Source organism: Phragmites australis, chromosome 18 (genome assembly GCF_958298935.1).
Source record: "Phragmites australis chromosome 18, lpPhrAust1.1, whole genome shotgun sequence".
Classification (NCBI taxonomy): Eukaryota; Viridiplantae; Streptophyta; class Magnoliopsida; order Poales; family Poaceae; genus Phragmites; species Phragmites australis.
This window is the reverse complement of record NC_084938.1, coordinates 22,026,137-22,042,006: the sequence shown is the minus strand read 5'-3', so window position 1 is coordinate 22,042,006 and position 15,870 is coordinate 22,026,137. Positions and strand designations below refer to the sequence as shown.

The following is a 15,870-nucleotide window of genomic DNA, read 5'->3' as shown; positions in this document are numbered from 1 at the left end:
ACCTTCTCATCATCTGCGCACATTGAACAGTGTAAATATTATTGCACCATAAATGGAATCAGTAATGTGTTCCTCTGGAGGATATTAAAACAACAAGAGCTTGGGTTTCTGACAGATGGAATTAGCCAATCCTTACCATCATCATCCTTTGAGGTACCATTTACCGTACTGTCAATAGCAGCTTTCATCACATCCAGGTTTTACGAGGTGCAACACCCTTGTCAGAAGTCCAATCTCTCAACTTGCTCACGCAATTTTTACCCGAAGACAGAGGTACTTGACTCCGAAGTCAAAATATACAGTGGAAAACAATCAGAGGATGCTCTTAGAATGAGCATAATTGAGTCTGGTAATAGAGCTCCCTGCAACTAACCTGAGTAACAATCAATGCGTTCTGCAATTGAGAATTTGTTTGCCGGGTACCGAGCCATTCTGCCCTTGTTCTTGGTTGACGCACGGCCAATAAAGGAGTGGAATATAAGGCCATACTTCGCTGTGTTCCCGCGAGTTTTCAACGCTCTTGTGGACAATGGAGAAGCGTAAAATGACTTTATATGATCAGTTTAAAAGATAAACTACTTCCAAAGCTGACTTAAAATTATAGAAACACAAGGAAATCATAAGATGTTAACTTGGCAACCTGAAAAGTGCCTTCTCAGCACCAAGTATTTGAAGAGTGGATGTAGGGCAGTGGGCAAGATTTGAAAGACTGCCAGCATGAGAGATTAGGCGAGCTCCAACAACATCATCTTCTAACGATGTCAGATTGGGTGCAATATCAAATCTGAAAGCGAATAAGAAAAAAGTAATGTGATAAGAATGCCCTATGCCAGGCTTACTTGCTAAGTTATCATAAAAATGCCCAATGCCAGGCTAAAAATCAGTATACATTGAATTGAAAAGCAATAATATTTCATCAAATACAAGCGAAAATGCAAAGTGATACAAAAGTGCGATCATGGCAGCAAGGCAGTTTATCCATGCATCAAACATAATTTGTGCTGCAGTTTATCCATGCATCAAACATAATATAAGCAGTTCACTTCTTTAGGAGAAGATCACCTTAGTTCAGTTAGTTGTTGCATCCAAATCAAATTACTTTTGAAATAGGAATGCTGAAATTGGTAGAATCCACATGACACTTAATGGAAAGCAGATCATGGTAGCATGCACACGTCATACGGATGAGGGCAAGGAAGGAATGACCTTTTGAAATAGGAATGTTTGAAATTCGTAGCATGCACACGTCATATCTTATCCGTATATGGTATACTCTTTATGCGTATATACCTTATAGTTAGATATTCGATAGTAGCTCCTAACTCTGCTCGGGAGGAAGGGTTTCTGCAATTTTCCACTCAAGTACTGCCAAGTCTAAACCTAGTCGAGTAAGGTGGTTCAAGCTTGCAGTCGAGAGAATCGAGTAAGAATGGATCCTATTCCGAGTATCGAGTACAAACACAATTGGGATAAGCGCCCTGCTATTAACCGCACTCGAAGCTCAAGAAAGGATAAAAGATCGATTAGTCAACACCAGATTTCAAGTAGAATTAAAAAACCTTTTGAAATTTGAACAAATGGGTATAGGCGCATTTAATGTCTTGCATAAGTTGGATGGGTGTGCAGAGATTCGCACGATATCGCCACTCCACCTTTCACGCCGATTGAGGCATCACAGAGACGGGAGTGATTGCCGAAAGACAATAAGTTTTGGGCTATTTAAATGCATTAGCCGGAACTATAGCAGTCATTCATTGCCCTCATCGCCAGTCTTTTCGCACAAGCCTCCATCTTTCTCCGCTCATACACTCACCACCATCGGGAAACCATGGATTCCGGTTCTCCTTTGAAAAACCCTGCTCCCTCCTCGCCGGAGGAGGAGTCCGACGTGAAGTCCACCGATGCCTCGCCCAAGCAGCTTGACGAGATAGAGCTCCTGACTGAGACAAGGTCAGCCTCCCTGATGCAAGAATCGAGGCTGAAGGAGCTTGAGGCTGAAGGAATAGTGTCCCTTCACGATCTGGTTGAATGGAGGCCTGCATCCGATGAGGAGTTCCCAACCTGCAAAGTTGATCATGAATTTGTGGTTTTTGAATTGTTTTTTCATTGTGGGTTCAATGTCCCTCCGTCCAAGTTCTTCTTGAATGTAGTCGATTGGTACCAAATCGAGCTTCACCACCTAAACCCGAACTCCATCACCATGCTTAGTGCTTTTGTTCATCTCTGCAAAGCCTTTCTCGGCATTGAGCCAAGTTTAAATTTGTTCCAATACTTTTACGAGATGAAAAGGTTTAAGGAGAATAAAAGTGTCGCGGTATGTGGTTTTCAATTGAGAAACGGAATGAAGAATTCCTACATCCCAGTTCCCCTGATTTTCTCCGAGTCAAGAGATCAGAAAAAACTTTGGTTTTATATCTCCAATCCTAATCTGGTCATGTTCCGTTAGTCTATAGAGGCCTTCTTCCCCGTCAAGTCCCATCTTGGACGAAGAAACACCACGAGACCAGACACACCTCCTACTATGCTAATCGAATCGACACGCTCAACCAATCTGGCCTAATTGGATGGCATGTGGCCACGGATTTTATCAGTTGGAGGTTGAGCCCCTTGAATGCGTGGGAACATTTGGTCTGGGAAGACAGTGGAGTCAAAGATGGTTTTAGGGATGTGACCAAATGTAAGAATTAATTAGCACTTTGTTGCATTTGTTATTGCAGTCAAGTTCTTTCGAATGATTTTTCTCATTTCCACAGCTCTATCTCCTCAAGAAGTTACTGTTCATCTAAACAAACTCTTCTTTGACGAAGCATCTGAGTGTTACATTCTGCCCTACTCCCTTGTGAATCCTCGACCGGAGGTGGGAACTCCTTAAGTAGGAAGACATGAATGTTTGTTATTGGCTGGATCTGACTTCTCATTTTTTATCACATGATCCATTATTCCATCAAGAGCATATCCTCATAAATGAGGTCCTTGATCTTGATGACGCTTCTTCAGGTGCTAGCGACAAGGGGAAGGAACCGTCACTTGAGAAGCTGAAGGGTCTTACCAACCAAAGAGATTGTCCTCGTCGTTTGATCCATTGTATGACCTAAAATCCCTCATGCACAAGCAAAGAAGTCCTCTGGTACTGAAACCAGATTTTTTAGTAATCGATAATTTTTCTATTATCAAGCAAATGCCTGCTAATGCCGGGTCTACATGGATGGTCTTTTCAGGGGATATCTGGTGCATCCTCGCAACCACCATCCTGAGAGACTGTCACGCCCGATGACTCAACCAAAGGGGTAACTCCTCCCGAGTTATCGTCCTTTAATTGGTCATTGTTTTTAAGAATTTACTTGATAAACTCAGGATTATGCGTGGTTGTTAGCTGATTTCTTACAGGCAATGGCCACTTTGGCCTCATCGGACCCCTCGACCATCCCTCCAACAGAATCGAATCCTTCTGCCAATACGCTGAGGAGGAAAATAATCAAGAAGTAAAAGTCAAAAGTCAATGCGCTTATCCTAGTCAACAAAAGGTTAGATCTGAGTATTTGTGGTGGCTTGTAGCTTTTTGCTCCATTCTTGATCTTGTTCATCATAGTTTGCCACTTCTGGAGAAGTCAAAAGAGCATATCACAAGCGACTCAAACATTGCCCCGCCTTCAACCTCCACAATTATTCCAAAACCTCAGTGGATGTTTCTAGGTCAAGCCTACAAACCAACAAGACTGAAGTACTAGCATCGGCCTCACGGAAGATCCTTTTGCGGCTCTGGAGGACCTCATTAAGGCTACAAGCGCCTAGGTAGTTGCTGCCAAGCTCGGTATCTAGAAGTCGACCAAAACAAGTGCCAAATGGAAAAGGATGCGGAGCTCGCCTCTCGCTTGGCAAGAATCGAATGTTAGTACTCCCCTTGACCACCAGCAAGTGATTCGTTCATTGAGTAACTACTAACTGATCGATGTCTATTCTTTCCAGTTCTCAAGTCTGTAATTAAGGACAACAATGCCCTCATTAACGAGCAATCAAAAACCATCAAGAACAAGGACAAATATATGGAAAAACTCCAAGGTGAACTAAAGCAGGCCAGAATTAACCAAAAAGCCATGGTTGATGCTTTGAAGAAGGCGGAAGCCGATCGGGATGCAATGGCTGATATTTCAAAGAAATCAGAGGCTGATCGAGATGCTGCGGTTATAGCGCTCCAAGAGCTAGAGGAGCAGACCCTCGACCACATGACCTAGTCGGCCTCCTTCAATGCCAAAACAATGTTTGGTCTCCTCAATAGCTATGATCACCATCTCGACACTTCAATGGTGACAGTAGGTTTCGGATGCCCTGTAGAGGAGGCAGCAAAAATTATGGAAAGCGTCGAACCTCTGTTTCCTGCTTTCATCGAGTCTTTGGGGCTTAACCTCTCCGACGGCAAAAGTGAAGATAGTTCTTCTAGTTGATGGTCTGTGGTGCGAGACTCGAAACATTTATATTTGATCCGTACTCTAGGGATGTCTGTAAACACTACTATTATTTTGCTTGTCTAATATGCTGCCGCCTGCTATTTCCTTATCGATGAAATAGAGTTAGCATAAGTAGATGCAAAACTGATTAGCAAGTGTTATTATTATCCTCGAAGATCACTTATCGGATATCTGCTAGTTCCTGAAATCTCAACTAAGCAAGCCATTAAATGCATGACCCTCAAGTAATTACTCGAGGCAGCCAAAAAAGGAATAAGGAAAAGACTAGTATAAAACTAGAAACAAACCACATGATGGACTCTTACAATTTTTTACTGATTTGCGCATTTGATCAATCATACAAATAAGAACTCGTCAGAGAGCACACACGAGATCGACTAGGACTTTCAGAACCTTTGTTGGCCGTTAGGCGTGAGATGTTTGATAATCTCGGTGCTGTTATGCCTTATGAGGTGTAATTGTCCATCATCGACCCAACACATGCCTCTGTTGGTTCTATCCAATATGATCAACGCAAAGCCAGATAAACTTTTGCAAAAATACTTACAAAAGAATATGGTATTATTATGTAGCACCTAACTCTCTAGTCGAGGAGAAAAATTCTTGAGTAAAGAGTAAGAAAGACCATACATGTACCATTGAAGGAATTTAGCGTAGCCCTCAACTTTCTACTCGATAACTGAACAAAACGAAGAGTAAAACCCTAGCATCAAAAGTACGAGATGTAGCCCCCGACTATATGTTTGATGTGATAATCGAAACAGAGAGTAGATCATATGCGCCATACTTGACTTGGCCCCTGTCTCTTACTTAATGACTGGATTCGAGTAGATAGTGGAGTATAAGCGTTAATATTATACGATGTAACTCCTAGCCTTCTGAATGACATGATAACCAAAGACAAAAAGTGAAACAAAAGCATAAAAAAAGTATGATGTAGCCCCCAACTCTACGCTCGATGCGATAATCGAGTGGAGAGTAGAGCGTAAGTATAAAAAATGCGTGATGTAGCCCCCGACTCTCTGCTCGATGTGGAAATCGAGTGGAGAGTAGAGCTTAAGCATCAATACACTGTTCTCAACCATAAACTCGATGGCCTTAACCGTCGAGCTTTGGGTTACAACTATGCTATAGTCAGCAAGTAAACTCGAGCGGACGGGTAGGCGAGCATTAAAAACCCACTCCCATTCGTACTCGTTTTCACCGCAACCTTTGATTTGACGTGTCATAATGACCATCCATTCGTCTTTGTAGAGATTAGACAAGTCATAACACTCTCACGATGCCTCGATTTCCACTGGGCGCGCAGCGCAACCGAGACGTTCTCAAACACGTTATCGTTTCGGATCTTGACGTTTCCGTTTACATAGTACGACATATTTCCACAGCTATAAATAGAGGGGACCTAAGGCCATTTATCTTCATTCCGTCTCCTCCCTTTCTTCCTTTGCCTTGCCTGATAGAACTTGTAGAGCTTGAAGCCATGGCCTTCCATTCCACCGTCGTCTCCTTAGTCGAACTCTGAAACTAGGGGAGAGGTAATTCTCTCCTCGAAGCCTCTCACCATGGTTCCACCCAACCTTATCGTCATTTATTCTGATGAGGAGGAATCGAGTGAGGATCCTAGAGGAAGAGAGCATGAAGAATCACCTAGGGATGGCCGGCCCCTCTCCCGACGGATGAAGCGCTTCATTACCGCTTATGCCGCATGGCGAGTGATGCGAATGACACGGGAGAGGGATGAAGCCGATGGTGATCCTAACGAGATCATCAACCAAGTTATTGACGAAGCTTTCGGCGATGAAGCTCTCGAGCCCCCGGCGGCAGAGAAAGTGCGGTCATCTCTTCCGTCGACAACCGCCAGATCGCCTCCGTGACCCGAAGAGGATCCGTCAGGCTTGTCGGCGCCGATCAACAGTTCTAGTAGGGTCTTCGCATTGGCCATTTTTCCTGGCCCTTATGCTGGCCGGCGTTCGATTCCCAGAGTTATTAGCTGCCATCCCAGGGAAGAATACATAAAGTTTCTCGATTTGTCCAAGGGCGAATAGGGATCCACACGCTTCTGATCTCTTAGAGGTGATGGATCTTCACAATTTGCCACATAGGTCAAGTGGATGTAATAGGTTAGTTAATCTGATCAAATGTAATCGACTTACCTATAACTTACCTTATCTATGAATGGAATTATCGGAGTTGATCGATATGCCGCGAGTTCTCGAGTATCTCACCGTTTGGAGTAGATAACCGTATTGATCCAGGTCAAGTAACTTCAACCACTATATAGGGTCCTTCTCACTTAGGTAATAACTTATGGCGACGGGCCTGTTTCTACACCTTTCGTAGGACAAGATCTCCAGTAGCGAGTCACCTGGGCTGGACTTTTCGACTATGATATCTACGCAACGCTTGTTGATATTTAGCCGCTCGAATGAATGCTCGATCATAAAACTCCTCGAGTAAATTAATGTCGTCTACTCGTAACTCTGCTCATGCCCCTCCTTCAAGTAGTTTTCCACTCGAGGTGATCCAAGCTGCAATTCAGTCGGGAGCACTGCTTCTGCCCCATAGACTAAAAAGAATGGAGTTTCACCGGTGGTCCTGTTAATCAAGATACGAACGACCCATAATACTGAGGGAAGCTCTTTCACATATCATTTTGAGTAGACCTTCAGCCTATCAAAAACCCGAGTTTTGAGGCCCTACAAGACTATACCATTGGCACGCTCAATCTGACCGTTGCTCTAGGGGTGAGCTACAAAGGCGAAACAAGTTTTAATGCCAAATTCTTCATTGAATGCAATAAAGGTCCTGCTTTTGAATTGTCTACCATTATCTATAATTATCCGATGCGGAATTCCGAATTGGGTAATTATGATCCTCATGAATTTCTTACCCGCTTCTACGATTATCTTCCTAATGGGTTCAGCTCAATCCACTTAGTGAATTTGTCGATAGCCACGAATAGGAACTTGTAACCGTCTTGGGCCCTTAGGAACAGTTCCCAAGCCCTAGACGGAGAAAGGCTAAGAAAGAGAAATTGCAGAGCTTAGGCCAGTCGAGTGATCTGCCTTCTAAAAAATTAGCAACTCTAGTACTTTTTGATCACCTCGGAAGCATCCTAGAGGGCAATCAGCCAATATAATCCCTTGAATAAAGCTTTTCCGACCAATGTGCGGGAGAGGAAAATGATCCTTGGGGTAAGCTTTGTTGAGGTCGATGAAGTCGACACACATTCTCCACATGTCATTAGCCTTCTTGACGAGGACAGGATTTGTGAGTCACGTAGGATGATGAACTTCTCGAATAAAGTCTGCCTTTAGGAGTTTGTCAACATCATCCTGGATACCTAGCTTCCTATCCTCAGCATATCTTCACTGCTTCTATACCACATATTTGGTGCCAGATTTAACAGCTAGTAGATGCTCGATTACTTCCCTAGGGACCCCGGACATATCAAATGGTTGCCATGCAAATACATCTTGGTTCACTTGGAGGAAAGCAACAAACTCGAGTACCTATTTGGGGTCGAGATTAGCCCCAACTTTGATCGTCTTGGCTAGTTCAGATGGGTCGAGGGGTACTGCCTTGACATCACCATCAGTTCTTTTGTCCTTGGCGCCATTGTTGGTCTCTTCCTTGTGCCAGCAAGGCTTACAAGATTGGAGTTACTAGTGGCTTGATACTTCTGGTGCTTGGACTTCACATATTTTGAAGTAATTGACGACCGACTAAAGTATTCAACCATATCTAGGCTCTGCTTGTCGCACTTGGCTGACGCTCGTTGATCTACTTTGACAGTTATGACCCCTTTAGGGCCCGGGATCTTAAATTTCTGGTACATATAGTACACGACAGTCATGAACTTACCCATTATTGGGCAGCCTAGAATCACATTGTATGCTATCTCAAAATCCGCGACGTTGAAGGTAAGTTTCTCTGTGCGGAAGTTGTTAGGCGTGCCAAACGTGACTGGCAACTCGATCTGACCAAGGGACATCGTCGATGAATTAGGAGTTATGCCACGGAAGCCTCGACTCCCTTCTTGAGCTCCGACCTCTCAATCCCCATCTTATCTAAAGTCTTAGCAAAGATGAGGTTAAGCAAACTACCCCCATCAACCAGTGCTCGAGAAACTTTGATGTTGATGATAGTTGGTTGTACTACAACTGGATATCGACCAGGAATGAAGGAGGATGGTCGACTTAGTTGAAGGTAATCGGAACTTCTGACCACTTGAGGTGCTAAGTAGGCCCGGTGAGACCAGGTTGACCTCTCGTTCGACTGCCTTGTATTGTCTTTTTGACTCATACGCGGTGGATCCTCTGAAGATGTGTGCCAAACTTTGGTCAGGCTCATGGAATTCGGACTCATCACCTTTAGCATCTAGCTTAGTCTGTTTACCGTGGTGCTCAACAACAGCGGCTTTGAGCTTTTCTTCTACCTTCTTTTTGAGGATGTAGCATTCGTCAAAGTCATGCTGATTGGTCTGATGAACGGGGCAACACTTCTTGCCATTTCGATTCAGGCCTTTACTGTCCCTGGTGTTGCGTGACTTGCTCCTATCAACCGTGGCTACGGTTGTGTCCAGACCCTTGCGCTTGTCACTAGGCTTGCCGTTCTTCCCCTCGTTCTTCGAGGACTCAGGATTGTCCTTGCCAGGCTGAGGGTTTTTGGCATGTGCCTGAGCTTCGGCTTTTTTTACAAATTTATCAGCCAACTCAAAGAGCTCCTTAACCGTCTGGATCTTTCGGGTAGCAAGCTTCCCTACTAGATCTGTGTTCTTGACGCCCCTCTTGAAGGTGATGATGAACGATTCGTCAGAAATTTTCGAGATTGTGTTTCGTCTGCCACTAAATTGTCGGATGAAACCTCGAAAGGATTCATCCTTTCCTTGATTCAGTTGATGGAGATCATTCTCCATTCCTGGGAGCTCGAAAGTACCCTAGAAGTTAGCTATGAACTAACCTTCAACTCGTCTTATGATTGGATCAAGTTGGGAGGCAGGTTCAACAGCCATGACCTAGTCGGTCCATCAAGCGTGGTTAGCAGGTAATTGGTCATTACCTTGTTATTTCCACTCGCTGCACGGATAATTGTGGTATAGATATGTAACCACTCATTGGGGTTGATCTTCCCGTTGTACTTTTGGATCAGGCCCGTCTTGAACTTCGTGGGCCACCGCATCGAGCAAAGCTCTGGGACAAAGGCTTCACAACCTCCGTTGAATTCCTCAGGAGACGGAAGAGAAGGACTGTCATGCCTGTCCCTTCGAACAAGGGAGTCACATCGACTGTTCCATCCTAGAGATCTGCGATCATTGTAGCATCAATCATCCTCACGGCGCTCCTCACAATTGTTGTTGATAACCTCCTGCAAATCATGTCTGTTGTGAGGGATGAGGTTCCTTTGGTCTCCTTGATTCCTACGCTCGTGGATAGGGCAGCTGCAGTTCGACCTGCAGGGTTGTACTCGGTGTCGATCTCTTGAGCTGCCTACTTCCAACCCTTCTACTTGAGAGCGTCTGCATTCGTGGCTCCTCAAACCAGCACCTTGCCGGTTGGGGGCCTAGAGGCGCTATGATTGTTTGCTCGAGCAACTTGGATCTAAGCCGCATCGAGTAGGGTACTGACCTGATTAACCATAGGGGTTAAAAGATTCATCAAATCCAATTTCAGAAGGGATCTAAGGATCAGATGAGCTCCCTGGACATTAGCATCTGGAGTGCTAAAAATGCCACTGCCAAGGCTTGGTTGCGGTCGAGCCGGTGAAGCCTCGTGATGGCTGCCCTGAGGGAGTTCGTCCCTCAATCTCGGGACCGGTGCTAGTGGAGGTGTGCCCACTGAAAGTAGTCGTTGAAGACCAGGAGGCGTCGGTCCTCCTGCAGTTCATCAATGATTGATGGCATTAGGAGCGTATAGAGCTCCAGCTGCAGATGTCTTCGGCGGTATATCTCCAGCATTGCCGGCGTTGGCGACCACTAACTAGATCCTTGAGGATTTCGGTGCCATTATTCACCATGGCTTTTGGATCTACCACCATCGGATCGGCGAGTGGGACCCCAGTTCCTCCAGCCATAAAAATGAATCGATCTGTTCGGTTGTTCTGGCTGTCGATGGAGCTGTCATCACCACTCGTGTCGCTGTTGGTGTCCATGAACTATAGAACATTGGGCTCCTTGGAATCCCATTCAAAGTGTCCCACCTTGTGGTATGCCTCCAATGGGCTGAACTCGAGAATACCGGTGTGGATCAGTCCACCCTGATCGTCCCAGCGGAAAATCATAATTCCGAACGTGATCTTCGATCCGGCCGGGGGCAATTCGAAAGCGATCGCTGGTGACTCGAAGCGGCCGTAGAAGCTGGTGTCGGAGAATCCGGTGCGTATGTGCACTCAAGACATAGTTGATCCTGAAAAACAGAAGATCCCTACCTGGCGCGCCAATTGTCGAGGGTTTTTCCTTGATAATATGTACGTAAGAATAACGTGGTTGTTTTTGTGATTCAGGAATCAAACAGGAGACGAGGCACACGCGATGTATATAGGTTTGGGCCTCTAATTGTAGTAATATCATACGTCATATGTGGTCGATGATGTATCTGTATTTACTCGAGTACAAGCAAGGTGTCTAGATCTATTACAAGGAGTAGATGAGATCTAAACTAGACTAATGAGGAAGTCACCGAGTATCTCCTGTGGCCCTAATGCTTGTGCTGAGATGCAGATGAGTTGTCCTCCTCCGGAAAAATAGAGTCTCCCTCGGGGGTCTGGGTCCCCGTCTTATATATAGGGGTCTTGTACCACATCCTATCTTGCCGTAGTCGATAGAAAATTCTTCATCTTGTCCACCAAGAAAAATCAGATAAATGAGTAGATGAGATCTAAACTAGACTAATGAGTAAGTCATCGAGTATCTCCTGTGGCTCTAGTGTTTGCGTCGAGATGTAGATGAGTTGTCCTCCTCTGGCTCTAGTGTTTGCGTCGAGATGTAGATGAGTTGTCCTCCTATGAAAAAATAGAGTCTCCCTTGGAGGTCTGATTACTCGTCTTATATATAGGGATCTTGTACCATATCATAACTCGTCGTAGTCAAGTTAGGTAATCAATTAAGACCTTTCTAATATATACCTACTAGATTTTTTAAATATTAAATACCACAGATTCAATTTTATAATATCTACAATTATTAAACATGCACACAACATATCTATATATATATGATATACTCTTTATACACACATATATATATATATATATATATACATATATATATATATATACATATATATATATATATACATATACTTATAATTAGATATTCGACGAAATGCACGTACTCTAGTCGATGCATAATGCACAAACGACGAACTTAAAACAGCATTAACCTAGGATACCCAGGAACCACAGAAATAAGAAGCTAGCGCCGGCGGCCGCCATGCCCGCTGGAAATCCGGCCATCTTCCACCTTGGTGGTCACCATCAGCTGCCATGCTTCGCCTCCACACACACACTATGCACAGAGGAAACAGCCACCACCCAATACATTTGTACACTTGTATTTTCTATTTTTGGATATTTTCTGCTACCTTAAGAGCCCCAAAACAAATCCACCCCTTCCTCCACCATCCCTTCTACCAACCAAGAATATTCACAAGGGAGATAGATCTGTACAAGGGAATTAGGAGAAACCGGAAGCAACAAAAGTCTTCGTTTTGGCCTTTTGGGTGCGATCCTTATCTCTTTAGGTCTTAGCACCACTTCTGATTGACCACCCTGCTACTCGCAAAAGTCACTTCGCGAACGACCCGCCGCCTCAGTTGATAAGATCGGAGACCCACCCGACGTCGGGGCCTCCGACCCCGGCAGTGGCAGCGCTGGCGTCGCCAGATACAGCGTCTTCCCTGCTCAGGCGCTCGAATACCTTCGCGCGGAGGGCTCTCCCCGACTCCACCCTCTGTACTGGCTCCTGGTGACTGCTAAAGCCAACGTCAAGTGTCTCTAAGTTGTCCATGACGCCGGAGGTGGTGAACATGTTTGTCGGCGTAGTCCTCAGGGTGGATGGCAGGCTGTAGAGCCCGCCAGCCGTGGGCGATCCCAAGGCGACAGCGGGGGCGGGGTAGCCGGACCACCCGCCGGAAGGAGACGAGTTTGCCTTGCTGAGGCGGAGCTGACGGAGCGAGGCGAGGACGTCGTTCACGGGGGACCCCACGCCGGGCCAGGAACCTCGACGGATGGCGGCGGCCCCGTCCGGCGACAATGGCGGGGAATCCGACGGGGGCGACTTAGGCGGCGACATCAGGGTGCTTGTCGGCGACGAGGGCATGATGCTCTTAGGTGAGGTAGCTGTCGAACGCCTGGCGCCGCAGCGAGGAGCCATCGTAGGACTGCCAACGGCGAGGAGGCAGCACTCCTCGGGCTGGACTGTTGAGGCGGGAGGACGCGCAGCTGGTCGGGGGTGTGGGCGAAGAAGCAGACGCGGCGGCGACAGGTGGTGCCATCCTTGCAAGGCTGGGTGCGGTAGCGCGCCGGGTGGATCCAGCACTCGAAGAAGCCGTGCGCAAACTCGCAGGCGTCCCCGCGCTTGCACCCTCCCTTGCGACGATCTGGGGAGGAGGACGAGGGCGGCGGGGCCGGGTGGTTGGGAGGGTAAGGAGCAGTGATTGTGTTTGGGTCTTCTCGGTTCTTATTAGGTTTTTGAATAGGTTTTGTCTGGTTTTAACAACTAATTAGGTCTAGCGGGAACCAAAGGTGGCGCAGGGTTAAAGTGACATACAAATCAACTTATATGTTATACAGTAGAGATTTGATTACGAAAGATGCTCTAATAAATTATGTTTAAGTGGTGATGGTGTAAGCTGTTTTTCTAATTAGTTGTTGCCATAACCGTGTCTTTATTAGACGAGTTTCTCTAGAGCTCTAAGCACGGCAAAATACACCGGAGCTTTGAAACTCTAAGCTAATAAGCTCAAGCATTATTGGACGTACAACTTCCAACGACAACTAAAGAATCGGATGACTCAAATACTTGAATCGTGGGTTGAATATGAATTGACTGCCTTGAAACACATGGTTATACTGGAATCATACATCAAAGTAGCATATGGAGTATTTTCAGCTGCAATCCTAACCAGAGCCCTAAGCCATCCTAACTCGCTAGCACATTTGCAGAGAAGATAGTCCCAGTAGCCACGCCATGAATCTTCATGAAGATTGCAGGGAGAGAAGTTTGACTGATTTTGTAGAAATTTAGGCGAAAGTGTTTGAGTCATATACATTTGGTTATACGGGAGTTATACATTCGGTTTTAAAGAAAATTTTATATATATGCGCCATCTGCAGCTGGATCTCACTTAAGAGCTCATCTTTCATCCTGCTAAGATTGATCCAAACTAAATCTTAATAATTTAGATCCAAACCCCACTATAAAAAAGCTAAAATCATGCAATAAAATCCATGTCGCTGTCTTCATCGGCCTCTGATGGAGTGCGCGGAGATAAATTAGATCTCATTATAATGTTTTTTTTTCTTTGGTGACCAGAGATCGACACCAGGATTTAGCGTGCTCATCTCTTCTACATGTCACCCACGTTTTCTCACTCCTCTCCAATCCGCGGTTGTTGCGGGTGCTTTAGATAGATGTTGTAAGTGTCATTTTGGTTGTTACAAATGTTTGCAAATTTTGTTAAAATACCTTACTCCTTTTATGTGCTGTTGTGTATACTTTAGAGAGTTGCTACGTATATTTGTCATTTGTTACATGAAGCTTCTATTTTGATCTTTCTCAAGTTATTTGTTCCAAAAAGTTATATCTCATTGTCATACTAAAGTTTTTTTGGGAGTCCCCGTACTTGTAATATTTCCAAATCGCCTTTGATTCTGGCCTTTACCTTCGTAGGTTTTCCATGTGTAACATTCTTTGTGAATAGGATCTACAAGTTCAAGTGATTTTTAAGAATCATTTTTTTTCTTTATTGTAGTTTGTTGCAGACGAACTTTTTCCCCTTACGAGCGGTGCGGTGATGGGTTCCCGTTACCATAAAGAATTGGTTGGATGCAGTCTGCATGGTCGCAAGGGTGCGGGGCTACTGCATCTGCATGCCCGTCTTGTCCTCGCCACAACCACCCAACGGCCCAGGGTCTTTGAAAATAAGATGTGTACATGTTGGCATGTTGTCTCGGCCTTGGCAGCGAGTGGTGAACATGATGCAATGCAGAAAGGGGGGAGAGTTGATTCGGGACTCTTTCTGAGGCTGATGGATTGCAGATGTTCTTGTTTGCCTTGCTAATTTTGCCTTCCTTTGGCGAATGGGTACTGACATACTCCTACATTAGCTGGAAATTAGGGGTAAAGTGGAATTGTGAATGGAAGCTAGGGTGGAAACCGGATCAGAAAGTCCAATAAGATCCCATATTAAACAAATAGTCTAAGACTAAATGTATCGGACAATTCGAATATCATTCCAGATAAACAAATAATCGGATATCCATTTCCCACGCGTAACAAAAGCATATCCATGTTGCCGAATAGATTTAGCGCATCAATAGTCAACCATAGAAGTTGACTGCACCTTGAGTTTCCTCTCTCCAAACAATTGCATATTACTAGTTATCTTCATCCTTACCAAGGTCTATTATTGTCTCTACCACGCAACATATAGCCGATAGTTTCTTTAGTCAGCTCTAACCTTCTCATCGTCCGTACATCCGTTACGTTATCTCTACTGCGTCATCTATGGCCGACAGTTTCCTTAGCCAGCTCCAGCCTTCCTATCATTCGTACAATATTACATTGTCTCTACCGCGTCACCTGTGAACGACAGTTTTCTTACTCAACTTTAGTCTTTCCACTATCTATACATTCATTATGTTGTCTCTACCGCGCCACCTGCGGCTTATAGTTTCTTGTCATCTCCAACCTTCCCATCATCTGTACATCCATTATGTTGTCTGAACCGCGTCACCAGTAGCCGATAATTTCCTTAGTCATCTCCAACCTTCTCACCACCCCTACATCCGTTACATTATCTGTACCACATCCCTAGTTATTGCGATGGCTGTGCTTGCGACACAAGAGTCTCGCGGTCCGATGACAGTTGCACATACTGTGGGGCTGCGGATGCATGAACTGGGTTCTGCCAAGAAAAAAGGTACTGGGTGACAGACGTTTCGAGTCAACCGGGGAGGGGAGGAGCCAGAGATCGATGCACTGGATCGGAGTCCAGGTGACTGCTTCCTTTCGCAACAGACAAACAAGTTCGAATATGAGCAACCAGACAATGACAGATCACTAGAGATACGAGTGATGTGCCCAGGAGAGAGAGGGAGAGAGAGAGAGAGAGAGAGACGATGCTCACGGTAAGTGCGGATCATGCATGTTGCTCAGAATTGCAAACGTAACGGAAGAACC

At 45.2% G+C, this 15,870-nt stretch overlaps 1 pseudogene; it reads right to left on the bottom strand.

Annotated features, from left to right (window-relative positions):
* Positions 1 to 12,241: 12,241 nt before the first annotated feature.
* Positions 12,242 to 14,527, bottom strand: LOC133898613 (zinc finger CCCH domain-containing protein 2-like; annotated as a pseudogene).
* Between the last annotated feature and the right edge of the window lie 1,343 nt (positions 14,528 to 15,870).